The sequence below is a fragment of the Apis mellifera genome, linkage group LG6, assembly GCF_003254395.2.
Source record: "Apis mellifera strain DH4 linkage group LG6, Amel_HAv3.1, whole genome shotgun sequence".
In the NCBI taxonomy this organism is placed as follows: Eukaryota; Metazoa; Arthropoda; class Insecta; order Hymenoptera; family Apidae; genus Apis; species Apis mellifera.
Genome location: NC_037643.1, coordinates 8364515 through 8392289, shown reverse-complemented (window position 1 = coordinate 8392289; position 27775 = coordinate 8364515). Strand labels below are relative to the sequence as shown.

General features: G+C 43.1%; 1 long non-coding RNA gene across 4 annotated transcripts in view; it reads right to left on the bottom strand.

The window, feature by feature from the left end:
* Positions 1-4697: 4697 nt before the first annotated feature.
* LOC100578777 overlaps positions 4698-27775 on the bottom strand; it is an 86564-nt gene continuing 63486 nt past the window's right edge. For 2 of the 4 annotated variants that reach the window (XR_003304811.1, XR_003304810.1), the window contains 2 exons: positions 6970-7120; positions 4698-6380 (listed from right to left, as the gene is read on the bottom strand). This is a non-coding gene — a long non-coding RNA (uncharacterized LOC100578777). Of the gene's footprint in view, positions 6381-6969; positions 7121-21999; positions 23172-27775 lie in introns of all 4 variants that reach the window. The other 2 variants (XR_003304812.1, XR_120251.4) reach the window with 2 other exon arrangements.

Sequence of the window (27775 nt, the reverse complement as noted above, 5' to 3'; positions counted from 1 at the left end):
CCTCAATTTTTTAAGAATATCTAATCTAAATTGTTTAGATGAAATTGATCAAAAGTTTTGATTTGAAAATATCTTATTAAATAAGATTTAAATAAAAATTTTTGTTTAAAATTAACGCATTCCTTTGTATGAATTCAATATATATTCTAAGAGAATCGTGTTTGGATGAAGTATTAATTTCGTGATAAAACAGTACGAAGATTCTCGATTTATTTCGTCAAGATTTAAAGACGAAGTTGGTCAGACGATTTCAAATTTTCAATGTTTAAAAGTTGTACCTTTTTTTTCTTTTTTCTCTCTCTCTTTTTTTTATATATATATATATATAAAAGAAAAGGAATCGACGTAATTGTGGCTAGTACTCTACTGCTTTTTAAGCTCAGTTTCTTCTGAAAGCGCTGAATTCGCTCTTGATTATCCTTTGTCAGCGCTCCTTTTCTTAACTTGTTAACTAGGTCGTCTTTTAGACAGAAACTCTTTTTAACACGGAATGAAAAATTAACAAAGACGGATTAATTTTAGTTAAATCGACCCCTTATTCTTTGCAAAAAAAAAAAGAGATATGAAAAAAGTATAAATGTAAATATAAAAATTATTTTCAGTTAAGTAATTTCTTCAATTTTTGCAAAGATAAGTATAGAAATAAATATAAATATAATATACCGCGTAATATACATATATCCAGTGAAAATATAACGATGCATTAAAAACAAAGAATCCCTGGAAAATAAATTATTAAGTTTAAAATAATAGCAAGTCGAGTAAGGAGTTAACTTGCCTTTAACAGTTAACAGGTTAAGTTTGTGTACCAGTCGAACAACTTTATACTTACGTTCGAGATTTCCGTTATACAAGGAAGGAAAGGATGGTACAAGCCACAACCACATAACGTGATTCTTTGTACAGAAATATATATTATAAAAAAATATATTATTATTGAATAAATTGTATCATTAAAAATTTTAAATAATTTAAAAAAGAAATAAATCAGTAAATGTCATCGTTACAATTGTTGTGACTTATTGTGAGTTATGTATTATTTCAAGAAAAGTATTTTCCTTACCTTATGGCATTCCTTCGGATTTCTATCCATAAATACAAAATGGTTTTATTTCTAATGCTTATATTTGTCGTGAATTTTTTTCGATAACGAATGTTACAGATTTATTCATGAATAATTTCCTGAATAAAATTCACGATTCATTACGTACGAATGAATTTTAAAACTTTATTCGAAATAAATTTGACTAACTTTGTCTCACAATCAAAAAGTAATCCTTTTTTGAACGAACATGATGACAGACCAAATCCCAAGATCTTCCGCATTTATAGTGATATTAGGTGAAGTTGGGATGAGTAGGTAATTTAAATTCAACTTGTTTTTCTAGATGAAATGAATCCTCTTATAAAATATATCAATCTCCACTTGTATAATAATTTATATACTGATAAATAACATTGATCATAATTTACAAGTTTCAAATTGTAGATAGACTATATACATATTTACAATAGATATTCAAAACTAAAATATTAATTATCAACCCAAATTTTGATACTTACTAGAGAGGATCGTGAAAATATTTCCAAGATTTATGTAATAAAGAAAAATGGAAAATAAGAAATAAATACGCAATAATTCACGGGCATATTCAGTAAACGTGTTAAGAATACCTACAGCAATAAACATGAATGCATGGTAACCATGTGCCAACTAACTATGCGAGATTTCCGTTTCCCTTCGATTCACTTAGATATACAGTCCAAAAAGAAGTGGGGATTCATCCAAGAAAGGAAAACAAGTGGGAACTTGATTCAGGCTTACGGGCTCGATTCACTATTTCCGTTCGAATGATCGGCCGGTCGTTTACGAGGTGGCTAGCCAACGAGAGGAAATGCTTCTACGATGCGAATCATCGGCAACCGATGGCCAGATCTCTGTGTGAATTCGCACGTGTGCGTATATATGCTCATGATATATATACATATATATATACATACACACATACATACATATATCCATACGAGTATACATATACACACGATTGAATACGTGTATACGCACAGACGGAGAGCGAGGCGTAGTGTAACCGCACGTGTGTACACTTTACATATGTATATCTTGCACACGACGTATGTACACTGCGTAACGCCTATACGACAGCGGGCCGCGCCTAACGAACCGAAATGAATACCTACCAGTAGTCGTTGCGTGTGTGTATACGTACATATACATATCTATCTGTGTAGACACGCGGCGAAGACAGTAGTATCGCACGTTTACATGCGAACACGTGTCTCCGTAGAGAATGAGAAGAGAGCAGCTCGCTTAATGCACAGGCATTAACGCTAATTGATGGATTGTTTTTAATATTTAACGCTTCGTTTCTCCTCCTTTTCCCTCTTCCTTCTGCTGACGTTTTTTATTTGCTATTTCTTTTTCTTCATATTTTACTATCTCTCTCTTGCTTACGTCACATATGGAGCAAACAGTTCAGTCCCACTCCGTATCTTCTCCATTGACCACGTCCTACGCGTAGCTTCGAATATCATGTACAATGCACACACATTGCGCCGGTCCAAACGTATATATATATTCGTAGTAGATATATACGCGTGTATTGCACAAAGCAGCACGTCGGCGACCGAAGAGAGCTTGACGACGATGACGACGACGACGCCGACGACGATAGCAGCGGCGGCGAAGACAACGGAGACGACGACGACGACGACGACGACTACGACGGAGACGAGTACGACGACGTCGGAACAACACGATCATTCGCGTATATAGCGAGAGAAGATCGAAGGAGAGTGAGAAAGAGAGGGGGGAGGGGAAAAAAGGAGAAAGATGGAAGAGAAGCCTGTGAGATAGCCGTGCAGCCGACACATACGGTAGTCGCAGATCGGCGAGGCAGACAAGGGACTCGAGCAAGCAAAATGGAGGGCAGGCGAGCGTGGAATATAAAAGGAGGAACGTGAATTCATATCTCGTCCGGGGGATCTCGCTGCTTTGCTGCTGAGAGACTGTTTTCGTGGGACGGAGAGAGAGAAATCAGCGAGCGCGAGCGATGAAGGGAGACGGGATGGGAGAGAAAGGGTGAGAAGGATGAAAGAGAAAGAAGGATTGAAGAGCCGAGAGGCAAGGAAAGACTGCGAGAAGGAGAATGAGAGACTCGAGAACAGCCGGCCGTGGTTGCTATCGTATCTGTCACGAGTGCGACGATGACGTTCAAATATCTCAACGATAGAGAAACAAGGAAGGAATAAGGTTGCGGTATAAGCGGAACGGAAACGGCAATCTGTTCGTGATAAGTAGGACGAGGACAGACGATTCAGTCCGCGTGGAGTTGGTGTCGAAAGGGCGCAAGAACGGACCAATCGGCGTGCTCCACCGACCAATCAAATCGCGAGTTACGAATCCACGTTTGACTACTATATACGTAGTCTCATCTCTCACCCGGGCCAGTCGTTCCCGAACCACGCAAGGAGGTAGTCTCTTTTGTCTCGCGGAGCTGTGAATACACGATGCGTATACACAATGGTCCCTGCTAAGGGTACCGCCGTGTACTCTGCCGTGTAGGCAGGTGAGAAAGTACGGAGAAAGAGGAAGGGAGGGAGAGGAGGGATAGTAAGAGAGCCGGGTACAAAATTCCCCGAGTATTCACCGGTATTACCATATAACGTGTGGTTTTTCGACTAGGTTTTTAGAGAGCGTTCCACGCCACGATGATAAAACCGTGCACAGATTAGTTCCGATTCTCTGGCATAGCGCGGCTGTTTGTAGCGAGTGTAAAATTATTCGTTGACCACTCCATCCGGAGTTGCCTTTTATTTTTCGAAACACTTCGTTAATATTTTATTTCTAATTTAAATTTTTCGATTTTTAATTTATTCATTTTTTCCTTTTTTCTTTCTTTCTTTCTTTCTTTCTTTTTTTTTTTAATCTAAGATTAAACGGGATTATTTTTTCGATCGATAGATTTCTTGTAAAACAAGCATTTATAATAATCGACATTCATATTCTATAGTAATGCATGTTTATAATTGATCCAACAATGGTGAATTGTAATTTTATCGGTCTTATACGATTGCTCTTTGTGTTAACAACCATATTCTCGAATGACGAATGTAGTATCCATTAGTGCAGTTGCGTTCTAAAAATGTAAAACTGGTGAAAAAAAAATTTATTCACAGTTTATTGAGGTTACCGTTAATTGAAACACATGTCTTTTTTTTTCTTTTTTTTTTTTTTTCGTCAACGTATATTTCGGAACATGATATTTGGCTAGTCCATGTTGTTCCCACAAATGATCGTTTTGTTACATATTGCGGATATCTTTGGGAAACATACGATATAACGTGAAATCACGTACCTGTTTGAACATTAAAGATTAAATTCTTTAACTTATTAGTCATTATTTAACGAGCACTTTTCTCGTCATGCCAACAAAAATTAACAATTCTTTATTACACATTTTTGTTTATTTTATCACATTGTTGTTGCCAAGTTTTGCTAATGATAATGCACTCTTCTGCAAATAAATGTTTCGCATTTCTTCCTCGCATGCTCGATAAATCCGATTAATTACAACCTATTTCCATTATCTTACGTTCATTTCCTTATCTTCGAATCAATTTCCCGAACGAATTTTCCCTTCCACGTAAAATTATTTTCAAAAAAAAAAACAAGATAATTACACACACGCGCAAGATTTATTTACCATTCAAAAGAGAAGATCTCTCTGCAAATTATCAAGGTTACAACTACACGTCGATCGTGACGATAACGTGTATCCAACGCTTCCCGTATATTAAACACGTACGACGGCTCTTAAATACACTACTCCCAAACCATATCCTGCCCCAAAACCGACCATAACGAGCCCCTTCCCTCCCTCCTAATATCACCCCTCTGATGCAGTACACACATATATATACCTGCAGACACACAAACGCGAAATCCTTCGTCCCTACGATATCATTAGCCGCAGTTGGACCTGCAGTGATGCCAGTAATAGCAGTAGTGGTATTCACGCGAGGCCGATTGATACGGACGATCCGATTAAACACACGCGAGCGAGCGGCCGATTCGTCCCGTTCGTTCCCTTAACGACGAAACCGCCGCGTTTCTATCCGCGTTGCGTTGTCGAAACGGAAGACGCTCGTGTTAAACGCGGCTATAATCGGGTATTAGAATCGCGCGTTCGAACCGCCGCTTCCCCCACCACCACCGCCGCCAGCACTGTGCTCGCGCAAACGTTACGCGCATCACCCGGTTTGAAACGGTCCGTTTTTCTTTCCGATACTTTCGATTCTCACGTGTTCTCGCGGGATATCTCGAGGTGAAACACGGCACGCAGGTATACCGGCCGCTTACAAGGCAAGCCTAACGAGCGTTTCCTCCTAAGAGGCTTGGTCTGGGGAGATGTTTTCCCGAGGTGGAGGAGAATTAGCGTAGTTTAAACCGTTTACGGGCAGATTACAGGTGACTACCGGGCGACTACGTTCCAGGGCGAAAGCCTTTCCCTTCGCTTTACGATCGAATCGTGGGTATTAGCCACGGTTTTCTTCTCCGTCTTGTTTACCGTTTTCGCTCGAAAGTTTCTCCGCTACCTGACTTATTCCACCTATTTATTCCTCGTACTTAAAATTTTACATTATTTATCGAGTATTATACAAGAGTTATTCGAGTACGGGAGGTACAAGGATTTAGAAATAGTTATAGATAGAATTAGTTTCTGGAAAATTGACAAGGTGGTAAATTTTTTCCGAAATTTCACTTACCTTCTACTCTTTCGATAATTCTTTATTCGTTTCGTAGAATTATCGTGTCTTCTTTCCAAAGCCAAATTATCATACCCTTCATTCATTTCGTGGAATTATGGATATTCGTATATACAATATTCGTAAAGATTCGTATTTACTTAAGTTTAAGAAACGCCAAGGGATTATGATAAATTTCGTTTCGCAAGGAACGGGAGAAATCTACTTATGTACAAAGGGTTAAAAGAATCCTCTTTGAAGATTAAAAGCAGTTTCTTCTTCTTCTTCTTCTTGTTCGAAAGATGGGGGGAGGAGTAAGCGCAGTGTGGTAAGCTTGATGGCTGCAATGTTATCACCGTAATGGACGGCCGCTGGCCCACAAAAGTTTAACATCACCGGAACGCCACTAAGAGAAAAGACTTTCGTTTGTAATCTACAAAGATCACGGCTGCATAATATGAGCGTACTGACCGCAAACTGCAACTTGAGTACTCCATTTGCGAATATTCTTCTTCGGCCTCTTTAAAAGTTTCCCAGGCGGAGGAGGACCCCGACCTAAGTATAGTGGCAGGCGGTGGCAAAGCTTATCGTTAAAAATGTTTCTTCTTCTCGTCCTAAATTCGGATTTAAAAGATTAGAAGAAGAGCACGGGAAGGGAAACGATTAAATATATAATAGAGAAGATTTATGGATTCGTGGTATAGATACACAGGTCTGTGCAGATCCTTTTGGGCTAATTTCCAAATTAGCGCATTTATTTTTTTTAATTTCGAACAATTATTTTTTATCGTCGCTACTACCTCAATTTTTAAATAAAAATCGCGCGCGATTTTTTTTTTTTCTTGTAAACCGATACGAAATAAAAGAAAAGTTTATTTGTTTTAATTTCTAATTATTTTTATTGTTTATTTTATTTTTTTAATGAAAACTGCGCAATTTTTGTAAATCGATATCTATGAAATAAAATAAAACGAATTTATTTATTCCAATCTCCAATTATCTTTATTATTGCTATTTTATTTTTTTTTTTTTTTTAAATAAAAATCGTACAATTTTTTTTTTTTTTTTTTTTTTTTTAATTTTTTTATTTTATTTTTACAACCTCTAGTAAAGAACGAAAGGTAACAAATTTAATAACCCATTCATTCATTACAGCCTGTCTGGAAAAAAAAAATTGTTTGTAATAGCAATTTAAATGCAAACCTTTTTCCCATGTCTCGTTTCGTAACTGTGAAATCAACTTAATTGACGTGTTTGCGTCTTCGAGCACATTATTTTGGAGGCTGGTATTGTTACAAGTTGTCTAGCTCTTCCTTATGACTCCTCTAAACGCGTCATCGATGACTACGAGAAACTGAAACAGCGAAAGAGAAAACGATCTTGAGCAACGTATGTGAAATCGTCGAATTTATTTAAACTCACGAATCTCCTCAAATCTCTCCGTTATTCTCATTCTCATCTCCTTGTGAATGTGACAAATTGCAAATATGCTCTTGGATCGGAGCCACCGCGTTAAAAGTACATCCACGCTTCTTGCAAAACGCGTGTTCCTCGTCACGATCGATGATACGTACGTTATACAACAACAACAACAAATTCGGATCGAATCGAAGCAAGATCGAGAGAAAGCTGCTCTTTTTTATTTTTTTTTTTCGCACTTGATCCATTTCGTTTTCAGTTTCGATTTTCAATCGAGCGTAAAAAGAAATATTGATTATAATTTTTACGTGAGAATTATTTTTGTTTAAAACAGGAGGAAAAATATATATTTGGTATTTTAATATAAATCCATATCTGGATTAAATCCGTTGGAAAATAAAAACATTTATACTGCGTGTGTTTTAAAAAATTTTTCGGGGGGGGAAAAAAAAAAAAAAAAAAAGGAAAAAAAGAGATTGGTATTAATGGGTTAATCAAATTGTATCGTGAAATATTTAAATTGAACGATATTTACATCATGTTTCTTTAATGTATAATTTTAGAGAAATTTTACTGGATTTATATTATTTATATTAAACTCGTCTGGAAATAAATTATAATACAATCACAGGTTTTGAATTATTAATAGTCTGAAATTTATTTACGCCGCGTTGTTACAAAATTTCACTTCATTGTTTCACGTGTCGTTTTAAATCGTGGATGTATATAATATTCAGTAGTTCGGAATCGGGCAAATCGAGCTCTTGCTTTCCACCAAGAAAAGGAAAGGACGTTTATAAGATATTTTCGTACGAATTTAAATAACCAAGAGCAAATAACAAATAACATTTATAGGGAGGGATATTTGCAATTATCGATGTACGATTCTAATAAATTTCAACCTCTTTTTACGATATAAATTTTAATATTAAAAAAAAAAAAAACATTAGAAATATTACAACGCGCTATCAATCGCATTAATTGCACGCACCAGCGGATAATTTGACAGAAGAGTTATTCCCGAGTACTTGGACTCGATTCAAAATTACAAAACTCGAATATACTGTTTAACCAAGATACTATGAATATCATTGACCAAAGCGTTTATCAAGAACCGGCGAACCAATGACTCATCCTCTAATGGTAGCCAATAAATTTCCTCTTCCGTTCTCGTTCTTCACGTTACTTGTTAAATATAATTATTTACGCTCTCGCGCTTCGCCAATTCGCTTCGCCGCGATGCATCACTATTTCCACGATTATAAAATTTTATAAAACAAAAAATAGAATTTATATTTATACATTCATCCTTACTTTTATATTATAATCTAAGAAGAAAATTTCAAAATATTCTACTCCGAAATTCTCGTCGAAAAGGATCAAATATTCCTTTCAACTCGTTCGTCAAATTTTTCCTCTTCCCTGCACGGACAAACTTCCCGCCTAAACTCTCTCTCTCTCTTCCCTGCGCGCGTGCGCTCGTGCTTGTAAATTATCAGCGCGCGGGTATCGCGGCAACAAGCGCGTATTATCTCGAGGCGGACACTGGTCCGGAGGCTCCTCTCTCCGGCCCCGCGTTTCCATCGACGCGGTCCGGTTTTATCAATCGTGCCGACCACGACCACGACGACATCAAATTATTCTGTTTATCGAGCGAAAACGCTCTCTCAACAGGCGTGCTCGATACGCCGTTTATCTGCTGCTCCGCCTCGTCGTATTTCTACCCCCCTCCTATCCCTCTCCATTCCTCTTCCAAACTTCTACCGCTTTTACAACACGTTCCTTTCTCTCTCTGTCTCCTTTCTTCTCTTCTCTCGGAACCGATTCTCGGTCGCGATTTTCGGCGTTGACAAAATGCCGGGACGGGTAAGCAACCGATTGGCTCGAGAGAAGGGTACGTGGATGGAAGGGGAGGAGGGGACGTGACAGAATGACACGAGCCGTCCTCCTCCTCTCAGATACGTCCGAGCGATCGCGCGACCCGCCCCGGACAAATTATTAATCCCCGAGTCTTGACCCCTTTCGCCTCTTAATCCGGATAAAGAGAGATATCTCGCGCCTTCGGGGACAAAAGGAGCGGTTCCAAGTGGTCTCGACGACGACGGCGGCGGCGGCGGCGACCGGCCCCCTTCTTCTCCCCTCGCTATTCTCGTTTTCTTTTTACCTTCCTGTCTCTACTCCCTCCTACCTGGTCACCAACTCGACTTTTCGTCTTTCTTTTTTCTCCTTGTCGCTGGTGTCCTCCTCTTAGACACGGAAAAAAAAAAGATTTCTCTCGTTCTTTTTTTTCCTTTCCTTTTCTTTTCTTTTTTTTTCTCCCTTCGACCGTGACGACGAGATAGCGTTTATCCACCGCGACTTATATTAGCTTTTTAGATATCTCCTCCCTGGAATCCGAAATACGAGGGAATTCTTGTTTCGCCGTTCCCAGATTTTTCTGTTTTTCCCCGTCGTTGTTCGTCGTCGGGAAGAAGGAACGCTGCGAAATTGCGGTCGGAAACGAAAATCCGGCAAGACGCGCTTCTCAACGGTGATCTAAAAATCTATAAATTCTCGGGAGTATTGTAGGTTTACGCGGCGGCGTAAGAAAATTTATTCTCGAGCAATTACTCTTCGCGCGGCGTGTCCATTATACCGGAAAAAAGAGAAGAAAAGAGAGAGAAGCGAAAGAGAGCTTTCGAGTTGATCGAATCGATTATTGGAATATTTCCACGGGACGAAAAACGTGTAACGTTTCTCTTTTTAAATTGTATTTGCAAAAAAATTTCTTTTCACCTTGCAGAGAAAATATTCGAATTTATATTATAAAATTTTTTATTCAAATTTCCTCCCTTGCAAACAATTTCAAACAATATTAGAAACTAATCGCATCACGCGTCGAAACTCCCCTCCTGTCGGAAAGATAAACCGCACGTCTCATCATCTAAATGAAACAACTCGCCGAACAATCAAAACGACCGAGCAAACTTCCCTCTCTCTTTCTATCGATCGATCCCCGAGTCCATCAAATCTGCCGCAAACAGCTCGCAACATCTGCAAACGCGAGACACCGAATCAACTGAAACTATCTGGCGCAAAAAGGGATGGGGGAGACACAAGATTGTAAGGAAACAGCTGGCGAGAGTAAACACGGTAAACGGAGGAAATCGGGGCAAAAATCGAGCGAAAAGACTCTCTATATATATATATACACGTACAAACACACACATATATAAAAGAAAAATACAGAAAGGAGAGAGAAAGAATAGCGAGAGACTCGGCTCTTAATTAAGGCTTTCCTCTCGGTTTCCACGAGTCCAGTTGCGAGTCGCCTTTATCCGGTACAAACTCGAACCGGCTACTACTACCTGGATTCGCCGCCTGAATCTAATCGTCAAGATACATCGGGAAGCTACGTGTAGTGGCTTGTTCACAGATTGTTTCGTTCCACGGCTCTCCCCGTGGGATAGAGGATAGACGCGTCGCCGCGCCTGTATACACGGGGAATTCCCCGTGAACGAAACGAAGGCGGAGCGGCGTTCGTTTGTTTGGTTGGGAAACATCTCGTGGAAGGGGAGGGGCGAAGGGGAAGGGAAGAGACACGATCCGCTGATTAGAGGGGAGCATCGGGCGATTAGAACGAGCGGAGAGAGGAGAGATAGAAAAATCTTCCTTTAATTAAGCTCGTTTCTTAAGCTCCTTTCTCCTCGCTGCTTTTGCGGCGTATGTAGCCGTGTAAACCTTCCCTCTGATCGATGAATAATTATTAATCGAGCGTATATCTTCGAATCGATATCGAGAAATCTAAAATGTGATTCGATTATATATGAATTTGTAGATATTCGTACGTGTAATTGGTCGCGCGAATAAATAATAATTGAGAACGCCGCGAGACGTCAATTCCCGCGTATACGCACACACACACACACCGCGCACTTTGTCCGTGGTGTTCGCTCCACCACGACTCGTGGATCGGGCTCGTGTTAATTGCTGAAACGCCAACCGATCGTTAATCGCCTCGTCTCCTCGCGCGCCATCCCCATTCCATCCCGCCGAGAGAGATAATTGAGCGTTTTGAGGAACGAACGAGCCGATCCGAAGATCCGGAACGAGGCGAGAATCGAGTTATATCGAAGCGCGTGCATTGGAAACCGGCTGCCGCTCGTTTAAACCATTCCTTCCCCCTCCTTTCTTCTTTTTAATACTTTTTTTTAAACATCAAGAAATCAGTCAGCGAACGACGACGACGACGAAGAGCAGCGGCAGGTCGATGAACGACAACGCGACGAGCAATTTCGATCTTCTTTCTTCACAAACCTGCTCCTCTCTCTCTCCCTCTCCCTCCCCGTGTTATAAAACAGCGTCCTCGAAACGAGAGAAGTCTGATGGCCGCCCGATTAAACTCGTAAGCGTCGCGGAATTAATCGAGCGCGCGTCAATTTTCGAGCCACCTTGAATCCCCCCCTTCTTATTATTACTCCTCCCTTTTATCGGTGTGTAAAACACTCTCTTTTCCACGGCGATCGAACGCCGGCCAACCTCGAACGACGACTCGGATAAGATCCGACGCGTTTCGGTGATTAACTACACCGAGTTCATCGTGTTAATACCCACGATCGTACGAGGATCATTACACGGTGAGAGGTCCGAGCGACGCGTACAGGCCGATCTACTACCACCACTACTATCACCACCACCACCACTATTAGATTCTTGGCGCACGAGTATGGGTGTAGGAGAGAGCGCCATTCCTCCGCACTTGACACGCGGAACGACGTCATTATATTAGCCGATCCCGCCGTCGTTTCAAAGAGCCGCGTTGCACGGGACGATCTCGTGCGATGACTGTCGGATTCATAAATCGGACGTGAACCCGATCTTGGCCTTTCTATGCCGGTTTCCCCTTCTCCGTTCCCCCGCTTCGTTTCGTTAAGATTCATTTTACACCGCCTCTTTTTTCCCCTTCCCTTTTTTTTTTTATAGAGTTACGCCTCTTCTAATCTTTTTTGCATTGCGATTTTCTCGCGTCGATCATCCTCTTCGATTCTCATCGTTGGTTTTTTTTTTTTTAAAAGAAAGTTTCACGAGAGATGGAACGGTGAGAGGAATATTAGGCCTTCGATAATGAAAATTTTTGTTTTTTGATTGATCGAGCGAAGGAGATGTTACAATTGATATTACTTGGAGAAAGGATTTTTTTTTAAAGTCGCCCCTTGAGCTTTTAAAAAAATCGAATTTGAATATCCATCTAGCACTTGGCTAGCTTCCAATCGAATAAACATGGAAGATTATTCTACAAACAAAAATAAGTAAAAAATGTAGAATAAAATTTTTTCATTCGAGACTTCGAAAAAAAAGAAATCGAATTTGAAACGAAAGACCTCTGCAGCCACTTTGAAACGCGTTTGATCGAGAATTGGTTGAGTGCACGAGTTTCCCAGGCCAAATTTTCAAAACTCGATTTTCTTCGGAAACGAAAAAAATTGTATTCCTTTTCTCCTCCCTTATTTTTCTTTTCTTGCTCGGCGCAAAATCGCGTAAATCGTTTATTATCGCATCTACGGTTAGATTTAGAAAACGAGAAAATGAGAAAGAAAAGGAAAGAAAAAAAAAGGATAGAAACGATAACGCGTGGAAAATTATTATTTTTTTTTAAAAGAAATATTTCATAAATAATTCGCGTATGTACTTTTAACAATCATCGAACCATTAAATATTCTTTCAATAATTATTTGACAACTGTTTATAAAATTTTCAATTGGAAGACACTAACCTTTATACGTATAAAATTTAATGTTAATCGATCAATATATATTATTTTCTGAACAGGTTTCTTGGCCGGTAAGTGGTACTTAGATAAGTAAAAGTTTCGTACCGAGTAATCGTATTCGATACGCATTTCTCCGTATGACTTTTCTATTCAAATAATTCTCGTTCCTACGAGTTTCATGGTTATTATCGTATATTGCCTCGTTCAATTTTTAAGAAATATTTTTACATACGCTTACATCATACTCGCTAATATTTCCATGTCCTAAAAACGGAATAGGCGAAACGAATCGACTGTTGAAGCTAATTGTGAGAGGCATTCTTCTCGATATATTGAAATTTTCATTGAAGGAGTTTGCATTTTTTAGTTTCACTTCGTGAGAATCGAATGTTTGAGCTTATATATATATATATATATAAAATATATAAAATATATATACATATATATATACATAAAATATATGTATATATATATAAAATATATATTTTCATATATATTATATATATATATGTATGAATAATGAACTGACAAGTTGTTAGACGAGACTGAAATAGAGACGTGAACTTTGAAATACGTTCCTTAAAATTAATCTTAAAATACTTTTACAATAGCGTATCAAATGCATTACGTATTTATAATTAAACATAATTTATTACCCACTTATTCTTTAGTCAGTGAAAATTTAATTAACCAATGAGAATTTAAGCAATTACACCGTTGACGACGCAACACGTCACATTTTCTCTCCTCTTCGAATATATTTTTATTTCAACCAATTTGATTCGACGAACAGTCGCATAATTTATCACAGGCACGTTCGATACGCGTGTCAAAATATTTTCACATTCTTTAAAATGTCCATAAACGAAGCGAAATAATTCTTCTCTTCTACCTCGAACGACTCGAGGAAACGAAAAGAGAGAGGAGGGGAAAAAAAAAAAAAAAAAAAATTAACGCATTCAAAAAATTCAAGCAACACACCCTCCTCCTCCCTCCTCCCAACGAGCTTTCACTTCCATTCGATCGCTCTCGAAATTAGATCACCTTCAAAAGCAAACCACCCATTCAATCGTTCAATCGCCCCAACAACGACAAACCCTCCCAAATTTCGCCCAAAATCCACGCACCAACAACGCGTCCGTACCTTTCCAAGGAAGATTACAATTATTTAACGGTACCGTTTAAACATATCACCGATCCCCAACAATCTGTTCATAATCCGGCCATTTTCCCTAGGCTTCTTCGATTAGCAGAAACCCTCCCTCCTCTTCCTCCTCCCCTTTGTATACCATCGGGATCCAAACCAATCCGAGCGACACAGAGCGTGTTGCCGAGCCAGCTTCCCGAGAGACGATTTCAATATCGGCGCTAATAGCGGCCAGATACGATAATCTCGGCCCAGTGGCCGTACTTAACGCTGACTTAACGCTAATCCCGGGTCCCATCCCGATCCCGCAAACCTACGTATACCTGGCGTTATGTACGCGTGTATCACGCCGAATAAGTGGATACCGAACGCGCGCAACAGAGAGAAACAGAGTGAAACGAAGGGAGGAAAACGCTCGTGCTATATATATATACACAGGGCGTATTTATACATTTTAATCTGTCCGGGAGAAAATGTCAAACGATAGACGCGAAAGGACGAAACGATCGTTTTCGTTCTCTTTCTGAATACGACAACAAATGTTGCCTTCCTTTTCTCTCGCAAGAGGAAAAAAAAACGAATAAAAAAGGTACTTATATCCTCAACTAAAGATACCAAGATATAACAAGAGAGGAGCGGGGAAAGGGACGGGACGCAACATCGAGTCGAGCACGTGGGATAGGGAGGAGGAGGGAAGAGGACGAAGAAGGAACGAGCCATTTGGCCGTTTCGAGTTTAGCGACTGTTGCTAGCAGTAACGGTGGCGGTTGTACATCGTTGCAGCCAGAAGCACGGAGAGCAATACGTGTGTATATATATATATATATAGCAGCGGCGTAGCAACGGTACCCGTGTTGTTGCTGGTCGCGTAGCTGGCGCGCAATCGAGACGATCTCGACGGTCAGCTAACTTTCCGTCGGTCGCTAATAAACGCCACCTTCGTGGCTTCGGTTACTATGAATCTAGGCTTTCTCCCTCCCCCTCACTTACACGCAGGGGCGTATCAAGCGTCGTTTCGGTCCCCGGTCGAGCAAGGGGAGACTGGAATCTGGGAATTTATGACGGGGCTCGAGGCGAAAACGATTAGAAAAGGGAATTGGACGTCGATGCGACGAACGGGCAATCTCTTAAAGAGTGAGAGAGATTAAAGAGGCATTAAAAGGGGGATCTTGGCGGATCTTGCTTGTTTGAGCGAGCTGCGATTCTTGTTTTATGGAATTTGTTTTGGAATTAAGGATATTAGATAAAGGTTTACGGTCGCGTCTTCGCGATCTCGCCCGATAACCATTAACCCGGTTTATACTTGGAATAATAAGAAGTATATCCGTTCCATTTAGATCGAAATTATACGAGAGAGAGAGAGAGAGATCCACTCCCTTTAAACACGGTTTAATCAGCTCGTAACATTGTTGTGCCGCGATTCGGAACAATGTTGAATTTAGAAATATCCTCGTATTTGACCGGCGAATCGTTACGACTCGAACGAATTAATAATCCGTTACGCATCGCGTGAAATAAATGGCGCCCAAGCGTATTATGTAAAGCGCGACACGGTTTCCGGTGAGACTTCTGTTTGCACTTTATTACATCCATTCCTAATGTGATGTAACGATGATACGCGGAACGGAGCGTAAAGCACGGCTCGTGTCGTTTCGAGCGCTCCTATTCCGCTAGTTGGTCCCGCTAGATATACACACACGCACACACGTGCGCACGCACGTACACGCGCACTTACGTACGGTATCCTGTCCCGCACGAAAAGTCGTATATATATATATATCTTAACCGCGACAAACGATCGGTCGACGTCCGTGTCGCGGTCGTGTCTCTACAATTCGCACGGAACACCGAGGGGATTTATCGTATCACGAGAGCGACTTTCGCCCGGCTCTCTCGCGATCTCTCGTGATCTCGCGTTCGTTTCATTCAGGGCCGTGCTGCAACCACGAGTAACAAAAAAAAAAAAAAAGGAAAAGAAAAGAAGAAAAAAAAATTCCTCGGGCTCTCGACCTCGTGTTACCAGCCTCCTGCCTGGTGGGGAACCTGGGGTTAACGCGTGAAATTGATATTGCATAGTGGCGAGGAGAAGGAATGGAAAGGAGGGGGAAGAGAGAAGGGAGAGGAAGTTTCGGTGGAAATCGGAGCGGGGTCTGGAAGTTGGGCTAATTTTTTCTTGGCTGATCGAAGGGGACGAGCACACCCCCCGGCGTGGCGATGATTTAGGGCCACTCCTCTGTCCTCTGAAAAGAAGGAAGCCCAGGAGGGAAACGGCGGTGGCGGCCCCCCTTCGCTCGCCTTATTTACGACCGGCTCTCGACAGACGTTTCCAGCCAGGACCCAGGACGGAGAGTCTCACGGCGGAGGTCGGAAAGCCGAGCAACAGACGGCGGCTCCTCCTCGACGGAGGAGGACCTTGGCGCATCTCCCCTCCCTCCCCTCACACGGCTCCCGATGGAAACGCAAACACTTTCCTTCGGTACCACCCGACTAATTTTAGTTTCATGATCGTCGTTTCTCGAACGGCGCGCTCCGTTCCGCTCGACACCGCTCGTAAATCTTCCCCCGTTGAGTGTGACCGTTAAACGCCACCTCCGACGTAATCTGTGGAAAGATGTAATTTGTCGCGGGGAGGAGGGGGATGCTCCGGTAAACGTAGTCCGGGCGAATTCCGGAGAAAATAGAAATTTGTAAAAGGATCCGGGAGAGGGGACGTGCGTCAGAATTTTCGCACAGACAGGAGAGCGTAATAAATTCTAATCGCGCTCCCCTCACCCATCCTCCTCTTCCTTCTTTTTCTTTCCAGTACCCAACTTGGAATATATCGGCTCGTGGACTGAAATTCTAAGGGATCAATCAAGGGTTGAGCGGCCAACTGACGCTCGATCCTTTCGAGAGAGAGAAAAAGAAAGAAAGAAAGAAAGAATCCGCTCGATATAAACGCGTAGGAATATCTAATACGTCGGTTGACGACGATCGACTGAAAGAGATATATATATATTCCCTTTGGAAGGAAAAGATGTCTCGAAAAGGTACGGGGCTTTCGTACGATAGCTACGGCCCTGGCTATAAGCCATTACCGCGAGGCACAGACACTCGCCGCCTCTCCTTCCTCGACCTCGTCTCCGTTCCACCGCAGTCTCGCTCACTCCCTGCCTCTCTCTGTCTCTCAACCTCTCCTCCTTCTCATCAGGCGGGGTGGCAGATAACATTGCTGCATGACACCATCGGCTCTTGGTAGAACTACTCGAGAGTGGTAGATACCTACAGGCGGCGGGCACACAACGAAGCTTCTCTCGTCTCGCATGCCGTCCTCTCTCACACGGGCTATCTCTCTCTCTCTCTGCTTCTCTACTTTGTGTGCGTACGTATACGTGTAGGAGCGTGTCCGTGTCGCAGCGGAGCGGCACAGACGCGCGAGGGCTCGCTTGGAACAACTCCGCAACGGGGAACGTCCATAACCGTGCGGTGTGGAGCAGCGCGCGGCGGCGGTGCACAGTGCATTAGGACTGGGTTACGACAGTAAATTTTCACTACCGTGCGGAGTTCTAATGGCCGGGAATGCAGCTGGTTTCAGTGGCCTCCAGTTGCCGTCTTCGTCTTCCATCTTCCCCACCTCTGATTCCTCCTCTTGCTCTCGCATCTCTCGCTCTATCACGGATGGCCCTGCGTGTGTACATATATATATATATATACACACACACGCTTATATACGTATTCGCCGCATTGGTTTCTACGGTGAAACGCGGAAACGGGGGGAGAGGAGATGGAAGGAGTAAGAGGGTGAAAAGGTGGAAAGAGAGGAAGGGAGGGAGAAGCGTTGGGGGGAAAGGGATGGAAAGACGGCGAGGAGTAAGTTGTTCGCGGTTCCTCCGTGCAGGAAATGTTCGGCGAGATCCCTTTAATATCGTCGAAACAGCTCGCGACGTGTGCATCCAGAGCAAAGGGTGAGCGTGGTACACACACGTTCGTGCGCGTTCGTGCATAGGTGCACCACGGCGAAAGGGAAGAGCAATCAGACTGTCCGTTCTCTCGTCTTCCACAACCACCCCTCGTTCTCCTTTCGGTGAGCATCACGTGTCTCCCTCACGTTTTTTTCCCCCCGTTTCTTTGTTTCTTTCTTTCTTTTTTTTTTATTCCTCGCTCACCGTGGTTCCAGCGAATCAAGTTTAAACGCGACAACAAGTAGTATCGCCATTCCGACGATTAATTTGCCAGAGCCTCGTTTGGGTCCCTTTGTGGAAAATTCCCTCTTGCGAGCTCACGAATGGGAAGCATAAAGCATATTCTGTTTTAAGGAGATTAATTTTTGAATCTGTTCAATGAGTAGAGATATTTTCGAAAAACATTTGTTTACCAAATATTTTGTTGGAAATTGGAAAAATTTATTCTATTTCCGTGGAAAGCTTTGATTATTTTTTTTTTTCTCGTTGTTATTATAAAGCAACAATTTCTTTGATTAACGTAATTCGTTTAACGTAATGTTTCCCCCCCGTGAAATTTTTATATCGATATTTTTCTACGATTCCCCTACTCCTTTTTAACACAAGTGAAATATAATTTGACTCGTACGTTTCAAATGATTTAAACTCGTGATACGAGATTATCGTTCGAGAAAAATCTTCCGACAAACAATAACATTTCTCGATATATAAACGACAAATATATACACTATCAATAATAATTTTTTTTAATAATTCGGGTCATCGTTTATAATAAATATTATTCACGACAGAAGGTTTGAATGGCCAAAAAATATCAAAGTCACTCGACCGATCGATTTCGAAATAATATTTTCTGATAATAAAATTCTAAATTTAGAGCACAAGTCAGATAACAAATGCGCTAAATAACAAGGTCCGATCCACTCGGACTTGCCTGTCTGAACGAAAATTTTTAAACTTCGTCCGCGGGGGGGAATAATTTATCGGGAATAGTATTTGCATAGATTTTCTTTCAAATTTTTGTCCCTGAATAAAAAAAAAAAAAAAAAATGAAACGGTCGTAAATAATATATATCCCCTCTCGAAGGAGACACCGATAGTTTAATGCTTCTGGTTAACAGTTAATACTTGGCATGCGTGCGCGTTTGACTGGCGACCTTGTTTACTAATCGAATCTGCGCGGCGGTGTATCGCGAAACCCGTTTACCGGTAAATTAACGAAGAGCGCGTTTTAGTGTGACATGTCGCATCGGTGGAAAGTCGTTAAGCGACATTAAGCCTCGAAACTAGCATGCGAAATGAAATGCTTAGGGGGAGAGTCTTGCGTTATATGTACGCGTTTCGTCTCTCGCGATGTGGAACGCGCGTCGCAGTTTGTCAGCAACATTTCGCGAAGCGACATTTAACTCAAAGTCGTAACGATGAAAACGACTTTTCGTTTTTTTCCCTCTCCTTCCTTCTTCCTCTCTCTCTTTTTCTCCCTCCCCCCCCTTTTTTTTTTGTTCCAACACGACTGTTCGCTTCCAATTCCACTTACACGCTGGCGCGAGAAAAAAACGACGATTATCCGCGGTCGGTTAGACGCGAAAATATCGTCCACCACCGGCCGATGTGGATCGCGCGCACCATGTATATTTTCATTATATCGCTTGTCGAGAAATCGATCGGCAATGATATTTGCGATAGCCGAGGCTTCGTGGAGTGCCTCTCTTTCTCTACAAGTAGTTTCTTGCCGCGAGATTGAAACGCGGTCCTTGAAAGTTTGCGCGGAAAATCCGGTTGTTCGAAAGGCGATCGTTATCGTCGCGATATCCCCCCATCGTTGACCGGTATATCCTTGTCCCGTCGTCTCTTAACATGGCACGATACGTGATGACTGTGATCACGACGACGATGAATTTTAAGAACGCGCCGAATAATGAGTTTCTCGCCGAAAAAGGGGGAGAGGAGGAGGAGGAGAAAAAAAGGTGGAATAATTACGGGTTAATGCGCGTCGTCAACGGTGATTAATGACTTCATAAACCGTGCGGCGCATGAAGTTAGGTTATACGTGGCGCATGGTGTTTCCCGTAATTACCGGATCGTTCCAACGTCGACACGGGTCACCGTAGAAAACGATTAGAGGAGATGTAATCGGCCCGAGCATCGTCAAGGAGAAATCTGAAATTCGCGAAATCAGGGTCGATAGTCGTGTGAGCGTGTCTTACGTTGTCTGCATCACCCTCGTGACACGACCCAAATTCGCCGAGGGTCGCTCCTACCACTCCGACACCAGTCTCCCCCACCAGTTATCCACTCATCCGCTGTCCTCGATAAGTTTTGACAGCGTTCCTCTAATCGGTTCGTACGGAAAGAACGACGTACATGTACATACATATATATATATAAATATAAAAATATGTATATATATGTGTATATATGTATACATATGTATATATATGTAGGTATGTATGGTACGCCAACTCCCCTTGTTAAAAAAGTGGCTGGAGAACAATGGCGACGCACCTTGCCTCCCCCGTTATGCTAGCGCACGACTTCTAACGTATCACAGACGCACTCGATTTCAGCGCAGAAGAGGCCGATTGTGCGCAGGATAGGAGGGAAGGAAGGAAGGGGGGAGGCGAAAGGCTGCTGGTTCGGCGGTATATTGACGTACGATCCGATATACGCGACACGACCGGACTTTGTTATGCCGTAATAGCGCACCCCTAGGGAGGACAGAAGTCTGGAAGGACTCTCCGTTTGTCCATCCGCCCCTGTCGAGCGAAAAAAGCTCAGCGAAGAGAGCCTGACGAGTGGGGCCCCTCTCCGCGCTCGCTCCCTTTCCTTCTCCCCCTCTTCCCCTCTATCCATCTCTGTCTCCCTTAAACCCTGTTTTTCTCTCCCTCGAGGTACCAGAGACAGGATAAGAGAGCGCGAGAGAGAGAGCGAACGAGCGAGCGAGCGAGCAAGGCAGGCGTGGGTGGCCAATAGTTTTGCCCCCTACTCGACCGCCGCAGAGCGGCCTACCACCACCTTTTCACAGTGCTCCGACTACTCCGCGTGGATTCAACGAGCGGACGTCAATTGCGACGTACGGAAGGTACGAAGCGCGCGGGCCTTGGCGCGCGGCGCTGATTGGTCCGAGCCGCCGTCTCATTGGCTGTTTTTAAAAGCTGGCTAGCGGCGTGTAGAAAGAGGGGTTCTTTGCTTAAGAACAAGCAGCGGCTATTGGATAAGTCGGGGCGAGGTGTGTCGGGATTGGCCGACGGATCCGCGCGGACTGCAAGCAGGAGATGCAAGGGGGACTTATAGTCGGGCCACCCCGATGGTAAGGTCGTCCGGGTGGAAAACGCTCAAATGGGGTGGTTTAACGCGAACCTCGGTGCCAGAAGGACCCGCCACCGTGAGGGCTCTACGCCCCTCTCCAGACCCGGGGGGCTCCGGCTCGTCGAAACAACGTAACGACCAGCGAAATTAGGTAATTCGGCCTCGTAATAATGCGCCGCCACCGTCCTACCCCCCCTCTCATTCTCTTCTCGCTCCTACCGTCTCTCGTCCCACCACCGCCGCCGCCACCACCTCCTCCTCCTCCTCCTCCTCCTGCTCGGTTCTCTTTCTCCACCTCGTCACCCTCCTCCCCCGCGTAGTCGGTAATGAATCGGGTACGATGGAAATTAGGGGCTCACTGGACGCCACCCATCCTCTTCTCTCATCTTCGCCCAACACCGTGTTGCCTTCTTCTATACGATGCTTACCGATCCGCGATGTTTGTTAAACGTATCGTCCGTGGTTAATTCCAACCGTGAAATCGTGGTGGCAGAAAGAATTTGTATTTAGACTCGTAACCGATCGATCCCGCTTTTTCGTTCTACGTACGTATATACATCATGGACGCGCTCGGTATCGAATCGGTTCCGGTACCGGTCGGTTATTCCCCGCTCGCTAACTATTCTAATCACGGGCCATTCAAAATACGAAATAACCGTTCCACTTACTTGGCGATCGGTGATTCAATGGATTCGCTCGGTTACCCCAAAAGTGACTATTATCGGAGCTGAAAATCCCAATCTCTCCCCCTCTGCCTGCTTTCCTGGTAACGGAGAACAACGTTTTGTAAAATGTTTTCCCCCTTTTTTTTTTTTCGCCCCGCTGTTCTTTTTTCCACCATAAGGGCCTTTGGTGGCCCTTACTCGCGAAAAACGCACTACGGTAAGTAAAAAGACGCAACGTTAGCGCGAAATCTGATATTTCAGTTTCGTTGTCATGCATCTGGTCAGCGACTGGTCCCTCCTCCACCCACCGTCCTTCGCCAGGACACTTCTGAAAATGTGTAATGAACCGAGGACAATAGACTTTCAAGCCCAGGGGCTAACCGGCGGCGAGCAGCACCGCAACATTTTTTTTTTTACACTACGTTTCTTTCTCTCGATTTGCAGCACTTGCGTGTCTTGTTTCTTTCACGCGTCTTTTATTCCGACCTCTTACACCGTATCCTTTTTTTTTCTTTTTCTTTTGCCTCAGTCGTATAGGTGAAAAACAACTATCGTGCTCGTAAGTTTTTACGCCCTTTTTTACTCCGTGTCGTCAAAGCCTTCTCCAAACGCTTCTTGTACTTCTCTCTTTCTTTCTTTCTTTTTTTCCCTTTCTTCTCTCTTCCTTTTTCCTTCTTTTTTTTCTTTTTTCTTTTTTTTATTTTTATCCACGTCGATGCACAGGCTATATTATATACACTCGGGCTTCTCGAAACGATCGAATTACATGAATGGAAGTTAAACCGCAACGCGCGACGTCGCTCATAAAGGGACATCCGCAGATAACGTCGAATTACTGGTTCCATGAAAAGGGGCAGTATCTCGGGGAAAGCTCGCGTCACAACGCTCTGCCCCGCCATTATTTACACTCTAAGGCGACTGATCCTGTTTGCGCGCAAAATTCAATTCAGTTCTTTACGCCGTTGGCTTTATCGTCAACGTTGGGAATATCGTGGCGGTGGCTCGCGCTGCGAGCGTGTAAATATTAGAAGCCCAAGGACGTTAGCCGGGAACGGCCGATTCACGGAACGGAGGCAACGTTGACGTTAGTAAGGTGCTGTTCACCGGTCGCGGTACCATACTTTTTGTACTTCGTGTAAGGGCCGTTCGGGGAGCAACGAAGGAACAGTCTGGAACTATAAAAGCAGAAACGGTATGCGTTACACGGTGACGATAAAGAAACATGTGGTGTATAAGTATATATATGTATACGGTGTATCCTTCTAAAATGATATTCTCTCTCACCCGTGTTTTTACCCTGACGCTTTACTCGAGAGATCGTAGATTTTAATTTGACACGGACGCAATTTTAACGATTGTTCATCCCTCGACCGATATTTTCAATCACGATAATAAAACGATAATTTCCTTTACCCGGTTATCTAATTTCGTTCTCGCGCACGGAACGCGTTTAGGAACGTGATTTCCTAATTGTTCCGTGCCCCATAATTCATCCACGCGATTTATCCGTAAACTTACTACAACGAAATATTTCCCTTAAATTAAATTAGCTTAACAAATGCGCCCCTTCCCGAAGATCAGATCTTACCATTACGCGATCGCTGCGAAAGTGGCTCGTTAATATTCATTTCCGTCCAAGGAACAGAGGGAACAACGGTCGCGCGTAAGAGGATGAGTGGCGCGAGTAGTAGCGCTCGTGAAAAGGAAATAAACTCGAGGAAGGGGAAGGAGGGGTGGGGAAGAAGAAAAAAAAAGAAGAAGAAGAAACGTATATACACACGCGGGAGGAGCGTAGAAGGAGAAACAAGAAAGAATCGAGGCGAGCCGCCGTCGTATCGATAATTACCCAGCGCGGTTTATTAAAAAACACGATATACAAGCGGAAAGGTGCACGCACGATTGAGCGCCACTGGGAGAACCCTCGGCGAAAGATTAATTGTTCACCCTCTCCTTATCCTCTCTTTTTCTCTCCATTTCCACGCCCACCCTCCGTCTGTTCCGCCGTGCTCAACGAAAACTCCCGTCCGCGGGTTCCGCAGGCGTAGAATATCGCGACTCCCCTTTTTTCGAGACCGTGTCCAAACTTTTCCACCGTGTGCGTGCACGTACGCGCGCGCGTGGTTTGCCGTGGCGGCAGCGGCGGCGGCGGCGGCGCGGACCAGCCGAAAAAAAGTTTATCGCAAAATGGCTGCCGGTATTTACGCGATTCGGGGGCGGAGGCTTTTTCCAACCCTCCTTCACCTAGCTGTATCCCGCCGCCGCCGCCACCACCGCCGCCGCCTCCGACTCGATGCTGGTGCAACGGCGCGGAGCCAGAACGACCCAACTGCCGAGAAAGCTTTTGCATAATAAAACAGCCTGTACTTCCTCTACCCCTGCCTCCACCCCTCCAAACTCTCACTTGCCGCCTCCCCACCACCCCGTCCCATCCCGTCGCAACCGCAGCCATACCTTCCTACTTCCGCCTCGCTTTTTTCCACCTTTTCTTTCTCCCTTCCACCCTCGCCTCCTCTCACCGCCCGCCGCCGCCGCCTCCTCCTCTTTTTCGCCTCTTCCCCCATCTTCGTCGGTTTTCTGGTCGTACCCTTTAACCATCCACCGCCACCTCCCCTACCCACCTCCTCCTCCTCCTCCCTTTTCATCCCGCTTTTCCTCTCTTTTTCCGACATCGGCGGGAGAGAAAGAGTATTGGGTACGGTGGTGTACACCTGTGTGCACGGGTGACGGGATCGTAAAAAAGAAGGGTGGAAACGTCGATTCGCGGTGTGGAGAGACGCGGTGGCTGAAAGTCGAAAAAGAGAGGAGAGAGAGAGAAAAAAGAAAAAGAAGGGGAAAAAAGAAAAAACGCCGCCATCTTGGAACACGCTCGTCGTTGCCTGCACACTTTTGTGCACAATGAAAGAGGGTGGATGGAAGAACGTTTTCTCAACGTGACCCCGTTTTGCGTGTTGTTTGCGATTAGAATGTGGTGATGTGGTGTGGTTGAGTTTCAAGAATTGTAGGGTAGCGGAATGAAGTGGTTACACCTCGATGTACTTTTAGCCAATCTCCAAGTTGCGTTGGTTGGGTTACGACGGCCTTTTGAGAGGCCGGTTGTAGTTGTGCGCGTTACAATTACTGCCATTCAATTTGGAGTAGCAGATATGTATACAGAAGTTTGTTAACAATGTGATCGAATACGTGGAATTTTCTTGGAATATTCGAAAGTGTTTGCCAAAAAGAATGCCACGCGTTAAAAACCGTATATAATAAATCCGTATTAGCGAAATAATATCGTTTGTCGCAAGATTATTCCGTTATAGGACGACGCTTGTATCAATCCTTTCCTTCAAAACTTTTTATCGAGTAATTTAAAATTTTTCGAAATCAATTAAAATTTTATCCACAATAACGAACTAACTATAGTTTTAAACAATTTCCAAATGACATCGTAATAAACGATGCAATTAGTATTAAAGTAATGGCAGTGTAATGCTTGAAAACTGCAATATATGATTAAATGTTCTCTCGACTACGTAGTTAATGCTTTTTTAATGATTTAACCTCGCACCCTAATAGAGAGTTAATCACGAAGCGAGGACAAAATTTTTCTACCGCTCTCAAACACATTTTCGCTGAAATTTTATCATATTTTTATTACTATAAATTCCATCAAGTATTTTTATTTCACGCGCGAGGCAACAAGAAGTAAAAAAAAGATCTTTAATCCAAAGATACACACGCGTGATACGCAACACTTTGAAAAATATTAAACAGAGATCTATATATCTCTGGTATAGCGTATCTATGAAATCGTTGAAATTTAGAACAGATATAATACCGATATCGCATCTGCGTCTGGTAATCTGCATCGAGCAATTCGAATCGGTAATCCGAATAAACTAATCCGCGTGATCGAGTTCACACGTGTCTCACTTTCTCACTTTAAAACTCTTCAATCATCCTTTGCGCGGTTCTTCGTATTCTTCCGTCGTATCAAAACCCTTTCTTTTTTTTAATCTAACGATTTTCTTTACACTAAAATTCTCCACGCTATTCCAAAATGTATATTTCTTCTCCAAATTCTTCATCCCCATCTCCTTTCGATGCAAACAAAACGTAATATACGTATGGTAAATTTCTTTAAACGTTCGTTGATCTCGATTCCTCCTCCTCCTTTTTTTTTCTTCCCTCACGAATTCTCTTAAATAAAATAAAGCGAGAAAAATTTCGCCTTCCTGGCAATTACACGCTCGCGGCCAATCCCAAACTTGTAACGAATAAATATGCACAGCAAGAAGGCTTCTTGTATCCACGGTGTATCGTGTTACGCGCGGAGGAAACGGTTGCTCCGCGCCAGATAGCCCTCGCTCGCGAATTATTCGTCGGTAACCGGGTGAAACGAGTCGATTGCTCGTTTACATTTACGCCTCGTTTCGCGCGCCGGAAACTCCTCGCCGTTCGTCCATTCGTTTTCCACCAAGTCGTTGGAGCGATCGCAAGCCGAGCGGAGAACTACGGCGTAAAACTTGGCTAAAACTCGCCGACGAACTTCGACCAGGCCAATAAAAATCTCGAATCGTTTCCTTCGGGGCAGGGGTAAAACGCGTCTGCGAATTCTTTTCTTTTCCCCTCTTTTTCTCTTTTCTTTTCCTTTTTTTTACATTCCTTCTTCTCCCCTTCCTTCCAACCGGTCCGCTTAGAAATCGCGCCCGAGTTCCTCTTTTCCCTCCAACGATCTACTTTTATCATTTCATTTTCCCGCGTTTAGAGGGAAACGCGTCGCTCGATGAAGAGATTATAATGCGGATAATTTCGGTTTCCGGGTGATTCGATCGGTCAAGCAAGTGAGCTAGCTTCGATCAGATACTTTTTCGACTAAGAAGTCCAGGCTTGTTCTTCTCCTCCTCTCGTAGCGGATGTTGCTTTTTCTTTTTTTTGTAACTCGCATCGCTGGAAATTCTAATTTTATCGTATCGATTCTCGGAACCAATACGAGATTCTTTCTTTCCTCTTATTTTTCAGGCATATCTAACAAGGTTATCCTGATGATTACAGCTTAATAATCCTTTATTACTAATACAGCAATTTCGCGACCGAGAATCGAACAACATCGAACAAACCGCACATTTGAAATATTAAACACCATTTACCTATGCGTGGTATTACGTGTATCTTCCTTCCTTGTCGTTCATAACCTCGAATAAACATAACCTCAAATTTCTTCGATCGACTCTGTCGATTAAGAACAATCTCACTGCGCAAAAAGCAGCTTACATATACATCGATATATATATATATATATATATATATATATATGTTGCATCATTGCAATCTTTATAACGTTCCCCTGCAATTTCTTGTCCAAGGAATGAAACGATGATTTGAAAAGAAAAAAAAAATAAATAATAAATAAACGAACGAAGAATATAAAACGAGAAAGAAACGACGATACAAAGTTTCGACTAATAGGCAACCGATCGGAGCATCTTTTTTCCACTCGATCGATGCTCCCCAAGGAGAGGAACACCGATCCTTAAAACGATGGCGGCCGATCGAGAAAAACGGTATACCTTTGTCAACGGAGAGGAGGATTCGGTCGATGAAAATTACTTTCCGATAATCCCCCAGTTTTTGATCCCGGTAAATATGGATTAACCCAATTCGATTATTCATTCGAACCGTGGACTCCACCTCCTCCTCCTCCTCCCTCCGCGAAGGACGGCGCCGCGGAAATAGAGCAATAATCCTGATTAAAAGCGCGGCGATCGGAGCGCGTTTTTGTCGCGATAAAAGGTCG